General features: G+C 37.6%; 1 long non-coding RNA gene across 2 annotated transcripts; it reads right to left on the bottom strand.

Moving 5' to 3' along the window:
- Positions 1-2,515: 2,515 nt before the first annotated feature.
- Positions 2,516-7,776, bottom strand: LOC132606592 (uncharacterized). 2 transcript variants are annotated; one of them, XR_009569987.1, is made up of 6 exons: positions 7,360-7,776; positions 6,363-6,471; positions 5,785-5,857; positions 4,796-5,547; positions 2,977-3,884; positions 2,516-2,886 (listed from the first exon to the last, which is right to left on the bottom strand). It is a non-coding gene; the product is annotated as an uncharacterized LOC132606592 (long non-coding RNA). The 2 variants fall into 2 exon arrangements; XR_009569986.1 differs by having other exon boundaries at positions 6,363-7,775.
- Positions 7,777-8,274: the final 498 nt, after the last annotated feature.

Below are 8,274 nucleotides of genomic sequence, written 5' to 3'. Positions count from 1 at the left end.
CGAATAATTTAATTAATATAGCAATTTCCTTTAATAATCATATCCTTCCGTCATACCCGTTCCTTATCCGTCGTTCTATTTTCTCGATAGTCAAATTACTTAATATTCGCATGATTCATCATTCCATGCCATAGGTTTTCCTTTGCCCTGCACTATTACATTTAAGTTCGTTTTCGCAAATAATTTTGTATTTTGCCTGTCGACCCTTTTTGGGGCTCTGCTTAAATAGGTTTCTTACTTTTCAATTTTCTGGCATTTTGATCTCCTTATCTTATACTCAATTCCTCTCTTTTCCTTCCAAAATATCGTCGTATTAGAATCTTCCATATTCTATACTCGATAAGTACCAATACGCAGTGGGGGAGTTGATCCCATTTTCTAAGAGCGAATGAGTCCATTTTTAGTTATCATTAGAAAGACCTATTCGTAATAATTTGAGTTTAGTCATTCTGTCTTGAGAACCTATGGATAAAATATCTCAACCAGTAGCAAAATAAATATCAGTTCATTTCGTAACATCAGTACCATACCTTTCACTTTGTTTCATAAATTCTATTCTGGTAATGTCTCTCATATATTACAACGCTGGCTATTAGGGTTCGCCAATCGATCGGCAACATCATAAATGGGGGGGGGGGGGGGGGGGGGGGGTCCTATACATACATATATATCACTAACATTTCTTTTACAAAGCGTCTTCAATCATCTGTTCAAACTCATTCTAATTCTAGAGCTGCGTTGCGCTGTCTTCTTTTTCACTAATCTAATCCTTCTCAGCCCACGCGACCTTTATAAAGTTTCTAACCACTCCACATGCTCTAATTTCCTTTTAGGTTACTCCAAATTTCCTATTTGTCCCTTATATCCATATTTGCGAAAATTTTTGTACATTTCCCAGGGGGTCATCCATCCCAGAATTGCTCTGGCCCTGGCACGCTTAACCTTACAACTTTAATGTTTTTAGACGTGTTAAGGTCGGTATACTTGCATCAATTTCCCCGCACAACCTTTATCACATAACTTAAGGCAAATCGGGGTCTTACATATTTTCAAAACGTTCTTGTAGCGGGTCCCACCCCAATCTAGAGAGAATTCTTTTACTTTTCTGACTAATACTCACCGTGTCGTCCCCCCGGTAAATTCTCAATATGTTTCTCCTCATGCATATACATATATAATTTTAAACAACCCATAAATTTAAGTTTTCATTCCACAAATTTCATCTCCAATTAGTCGATGAAGACTGATAAAATATTACGGTAAGGCATTCTCCAACCACTAGCAAAAGAACACTAGAACCCGACGACCATCGCGGAATCTTGTAGTACTTAATTCACATAATTACCTCCATATTTATACATATATATATTTTTCCTTGAGTCGTAAGCAAACTATTCAATTCCCAACTGCCTGTTATACATTTAGCATTCTTCAAATGAATCGAAACTTAATCATTGGACATTTCTGCCCTTCAGCATAGGCTTTTCTGAAGCACGATGTGGTTGGAACGCATTCTGGTCCGTTCAAATGAATTGCAAATTTGCTGCTCATAAATGCTTTCTCGGAATAAAATTTTCCAAACAAGAATGATACTTCTTACGAATGACACGGAGGTATCCCTTAAACTTTAATCCCACATAATGGATTTACCCTGTCGGTATCGACTTTCAAAACATACTAAGAACTCATATCTCGATCTCCTTTTTATATTTCTGAAAAAATTTGGGCAGAGGTTCCTCTGTATTTCTTACTATTCCAAAACCTGTACACAGGAAATACCAACCATGCCTCACAGGGCCAACACATATACGTATATATATATCATTATATCACATCATATCGTAGCCACACAGGGCTAACAATTGCAATTAAAAGTATACAGATGTCGAGACTTACCTCACATGCCTAACTCAACGGCATCGGAGGCAACTTCCTGTTTATCTTTCTTTTCAATCTTCAACTTTATATTTCCATCATACTTCAAATAGCTCCCCCGACATACATCTTTCATACCATTTCTTACCTGTGTACGATATAGCTTCCAATATCGTCGGTCACTTTCTTACGTCGATACCGTCCTCCAGCTGCAATTAAAGGTTAGCAGAAAGAGATTCATTTCCTACGGCTGGCTCTATCGCACGATCTAAGATTCAAAGAAAGGAAACATCCTAAATGTCCTATAGCCTCCTGTTTATAGGTGTGGTGCACAACACACCGATAAACAAGACCCTACGAGACACGGTCTGTAGACATCCCAAAGACAAACCGCTCTGATATCACTTCTGTCACGACCCAGCCCCGTGGGCCGCGACTGGTGCCCTACTTGGGCACCCAAACGGACATACAAACTAAATCATCATAGCAAAGCTTAACAAGGATTTCATATTCATCATTTTTAAAACAGAGTTGAGAACGAATATTATCTTGCGCGTACAAAACATCATATCAAAATCAGAAGAGGCGGCGGAATATACATCGCCGAACATATGCACATATATCAAAAAGTCGGCAAGGCTGTCAAATGTATCAAAAGCCGACAAGGCTGTCAAATGGCACAACGGCCCAAAACACATACAGGATGCACGCCGACAAGGCTGCCATAAACATACACAAAATGCACGCCGACGAGGCTGCCATAACAAATGAGATCATACAAACACACCTGTACATAAGTAGGCACACACACCCACAATACGTCTACAGACCTCTAAACAGACAAACCGAATCATATGGCGGGACAGGGCCCCGCCGTACCCCTGAACAAATACATATATACATAGCGAACAAATATATATATCAAAATTTGCGCTCTGAAATGAGAAGAGCACTCCAAACAGCAGAAGAGGGTGTCCTAAATGGGTAGATCACCAAACTGTGCGTCTGTACCTGCGGGCATGAAACGCAGCCCCCCGAAGAAAGGGAGGTCAGTACGAAATATGTACTGAGTATGCAAAGCAGAATATACAGAAAACAAACCTGAGGCATAGACGAAACAGAAGTGCCGAACATAAGTACAAACCCAATCATATCCAAATGTTTAGGTTAAAAAAAATATACAAGTCATGCATAGGGTACAGAAGAATATGGTCGCCAGCCCGTCGATGGCGCCATAACACAGCATAACACCGGAAAGTCTCAAATCTCCGTATCTCCATCACATATCACATCACAGCATAACGCCATACCCAACATAACACCAAATATAAGTGGAACCCGACCCTCTTTTGCGAGTAGCTCGGTGAACCATAAACACAGCATAACTCCAGAGTATATCAAAGTGCGCACGATAACAGAACCGGCCCGGGACTCGGCGAAAGAATAACAGAATGCACGAGTAGAGTCGTGAGTAGTCATATGCATAAAATCATAAATTCAAACATAAGCAAAATGATCACACTTGAAATTCGAAATAATAATCATAACAAATTCTTTCAAAAAATTTCCAAATTACATAAAGGAAAGTCGCGGGACCCACGGACGGGTATTGACCCGAGTCGGGCCCGCCTATAGAAAATATATTCATCATATGCTATATAAACTCTTACCAAAATATTAAAGTAATCCGAACCTTTCGGAGGAAGATATGGCGTTTATAGCTCGGAATTCTTTAAAACAACTTATTGTGCAAAGTTTGGAAATCAGTTTCTTCAAAGGCATAATAGTTCATATTTCATCATATCATACATAGGAATGCCAAAGAATATATGTAAAGATCATAGCGAAATCGGATTTCGAATTTAGGATTTCCTTAAGGCTAGTAGTCTAGCCTATTTACAACTAGAGCATGCCAAACGAAAGAAGGGCTAAGCTTTACATACCTCGTACGCACTCCAAGCTAGCCGATCTAAAGTAAATTCCAATCTACGCCTCGGGCTCCCCAAGGTCTACAAATAGGCCAACGAATACCAAACATTAGCTAAAGGCACTTAAGTCATTCATTCCAACTACTCATTAAATTCTACAGAAAATTCGGCAGCATTTCCCCTGTAAATAGGCCATCCTGAGAATTTAACTCGCTCAAAATCAACAACAACAACCACAATAACCAACCTAGCAACATCAATAATAAATTCGGAAGGCAAAATAACATTAATAGCTCTCTTTTTCATCATTCGACAACTTTCCAATTATTGAATTCAATGGCTTACTTTCAAGCCACAATATCGTTCGTACATTCGATTATTAACCCAAATCTATACTAACAACATTCAAGAACACTCTAAACAATTCACATAATTTTTCCAACAAGCCAATAATTTTTCTCCAAGTGACCGAAAACAGTCCCCTTAGCCGAGAGCAGCCCCCTATTTTCTTTCCTCATTTTCAAGTCATGTTTTGTATCACAATCCACAATATATCGATGTCATTTTCACAAATATACGACTTACATCAAACGCATAATAGGACCCAAATCAGCCCACAAAATCTCAACATCATTCTTGAGTCATTAAATGCTCAATTCCAACTAGAATTCATAACGACGACAACTAAAACACTAAGCGATATTAATGCGATTTTTGCCAAACATTTGGGACCATGCACGGTCACGCCCACATATATACATATAGATGGTTCTAATTTATTTCTTCGCTCTACGACAATCAAACATGCTACAAGGAATTTAATTCATCAATTTTGTCACAACACCCATTTACATAACCACACCCATACACACGGCTAACACACCCATCACACACCCCACTTCCAACATACTATATTTCATGATTTTCATCCATATTAACATACCATAGCATGAATTAAACGTCCATAACACATAAACAAGAGCAAAACTTACCTTTCCTTCTTCAATTTCACAAATGGCTAGGGTTTGCTATTTGACACAAAGGATGGTTGGATGACCCAAACGATACTTCCACGCCACTTAGGGACCTCCAAATAGTGGGTTTATACCAAAGAAATAATTTTTAGAGAGGCAAAAATGGGACTTGATTTTCCATGGCTCTAGCCGTGAGCCTCCTTGTTGGAGCTCTTCAACTTTTGTTATTTTTGTCTAAGTGTAAAATGATAGAAAGATGACTTGAAGTCATCTTTTTAAGTCCACAAAATATCTCTACTAGTTTATGGCCCACACATGTGTTGGACCAATTAAAATTGGCCACACAATGTGAGGGACCTTTTTGTGGACCACACGGCTACAAGGCCATTTTTGGGCAAGATTTTTTTAATTCCAATTTTATGAATTGTGGTCCCAATTTTTCCTAAGTGTTCGATGCCATCAATTTCATATTCAACTTATGTCTCAAAATAAAATCGAATGGTCAAAAGTCCCGACGTCAAATCCCGGAATAGTCTTGGCCTCAAATTATCATAGTTAATCCGGGTTGTCCCAATGTATAAAAATACGGGACGTAACATAACTACTGGGCGGAAAAATTCAAGTAACCACGGCATTGTACCAATTCCCATTTCGAAGTGTAAAACTAAAAATCATATAAACTTTGCATTGAGAAGTCAGTGAAGCAGTATCACTCAGAAAGGAAACAAACATGATTTGAATGTTCTCACACATGCTTGCACCTTCTGAATCTGCACCCAAAAACATAACATGTAAAATCAAAAGGGAGAATCGGTAAGCACACATTGGACTAACAACTAGAGATAATGATAAAAGAATGATTCTATTTCCATTATACTGACGACACTTTATGACGAGTGACATTAACATCACCAGACAGTGAGTGTGAAGTGAAATTATTTCCATTTCCAACAGAGGCTCGTAACTGTTTGAGCAGCAAATATGAAGACTCACAAACTTGATTCTACCTTAATTTATATCCATGACACAGGATCATACTAATTCAGCCTCTTCCTTGCCATAGTCATACACTATCTCAATCTGCATCAAGAGCTAATGAATTAGACATGGAGAAACAATATGCGAAACCATTGTTACAGTACCACAAGAAGACATAGTTGGCATGTGGCACCTAATACATGTCCATTAACAAACATATGGTAGCAACTCAAGCATGAAGAGGCAACATAGAAGTTCCAAAACAAAAGCCCAAGACTTCTTGTATATAATCAGTCAACAAAAAACTCATGAGTATATCATTGGAATTAACAGAATACTCAATCAATTTTCTAAATTATATCATGACACATTAGTAACAGAATTTTGGCAATTAACATAAAGCACAAACTTGAAATGGGGAAAGTAAATTCATGGAAAATCCCGTGTCTCAATAACTGTAAGTGCAAGGCAATATACTGGCACCTCTTCATCTTCTTCAATCAATTCTTTTCTTTTTCCCCTTGAATTCTATTGACAGGCATCATTGGTGTACCAGCTAGAGAATAATATCATTAAATGGGAGAGTGCCAAAGACAGGTTAGGTTACCGAGTTTATAGCAAACAAGGCCCTCAGTAACTAGAAGTCCCCATAAAAATCAAGTCTGCTAAACAAATTGAACTCTTGCACCAACAACCTTCACTCTTGATGCATGAACCTAGAAAAGTAAAGCTACATTATTGACAGTATTCCATAACGAGGAAATGAACAGTCAAGTAGTACAACCGGAGCTTAGTGCACCGACCTGCCCTTTTTATGGATGTATTTGATGGCATCTATATTCGACCCATAGCAGTAAACAGAAATCGAAAGACAAGGTATCCGTAGAAATTTACTACGGGGGTAGCAGGAAAGAACTCAAGCAACCAGTTAATTGATATATGAGAGAAGGTGAGCAATTTGAATAAAATTCTGACTAGATTACCCCTTCTGGCGGTACTGGGTTTCTGTTAAACTTGGAGCCACCAGGAGCCCATGGAACTGCTCATCAAGGTAACGAAAAAAAAGAAGACACTAGTAATAGTCTAGAATATAGTAGTAACAGTTGCTTAAAAATTTTGTCTTTCCAAAACAGTAATGAACATGTCCAACTACATCTGATTTTATGATTCTCTTCCCTTAATATCTGCACACATGTAAATGTGTAAACTTAGGTTTATGGCTGTCCACAATTGAACATTGTATTAAGGAACAAAATCAGATAGTTAGCATCGTTTAAGCAGAAAATTGAGAAATATATGAGAACTTATCCACTTTAAAATAGATATGATATTGTCAGAAATGCAATCTTTCCCTCATAATTTAAAAGATTATCTCCCAGCAAGCAAACATCTTACGACTCCCACTGTCGGGAGCAAGTCACAGCAAAAAGGGCAAACCTGAAGATTTGGACACAATATTATGCAAGCGCAATTTCAAGGAAATGATTCCAGTTGAAGCTTGTTCCTCATACACTGGGTTTAATATGCCATATTCTTGGTAAAGTTTCTTTCGTGGGGTTGATATCCAACTTGCCACACAAATTAAAGCTAGCAAAGGAATTTACCAACGTAGGGATCAGGGTGCCGCCACTTATTATAGCTAGCTTCAACATCAGCTACAAATCTATCAATGGTTTCAACATCTTCCCTGATGTCAACAAAGTGAGACAAAAGAACATCAAATTACAGATACGAGTGTCATCCAATTAAAAAAAAAAAAAAAAAAAAAACACTCCACGTAAAAGAATTAATAACTAGAATAGTGCATTCCTCTGTTACACTAATGAATACCACTCCTGCTTATTCATCTGGCCATGAAATCAACTAACACTAAGACATGTAGGTGCGTTCATTTGTTTCCATCATTGACAATATTTTCTTCATATAATGTTTCTGGGTAAATATTTGTAAGTAGTAAAACTAAAAGCAGAAAACAATTTCTTTCATCATAGACATAGACCAGTTTCACAAGGACAAGTCACTTTATATAGCAAGAAGGATATAGACGTTTTTTTCTTTCAATAGGTAAAAATAAGTTATAGACCTTAATCCTACTATGCTTATACAAAAAAGGGGTAACTTTTAGCATAAGCGAAAAGAGAACTAACATGCTAATATACATGGACAAGTCACTTTATATAACAATAAAGGACAAGTGTGATAGAAGGAAAGTGTTTTCATTTTCTAGTGTTTGCTAACCAGAAAATAATTTCACCTTAAGCAGAAAATGACTTTGCGGAACATTTCCCTTCACAAATATCCCAACTCTCCATATCACCTGCTTCAAACTACACTAAGATATTTGCATAATCTTTAATCGTCAAAAAGTTCAGCAAAACACTATGCTCACATACTCTGGTGTTTACCTTGCATGAGTATCAAATGGCACTTAATTTATACTCAACTCAACCAAACACTGAAAAATGATTTTTCAAGGTAAACATTTTCCTCCACACCAAACACAATCTAACCTTCTTGAT

Source organism: Lycium barbarum, chromosome 8, assembly GCF_019175385.1.
Source record: "Lycium barbarum isolate Lr01 chromosome 8, ASM1917538v2, whole genome shotgun sequence".
Lineage (NCBI taxonomy): Eukaryota > Viridiplantae > Streptophyta > Magnoliopsida > Solanales > Solanaceae > Lycium > Lycium barbarum.
This window is presented reverse-complemented; position numbering and strand designations above follow the sequence as displayed.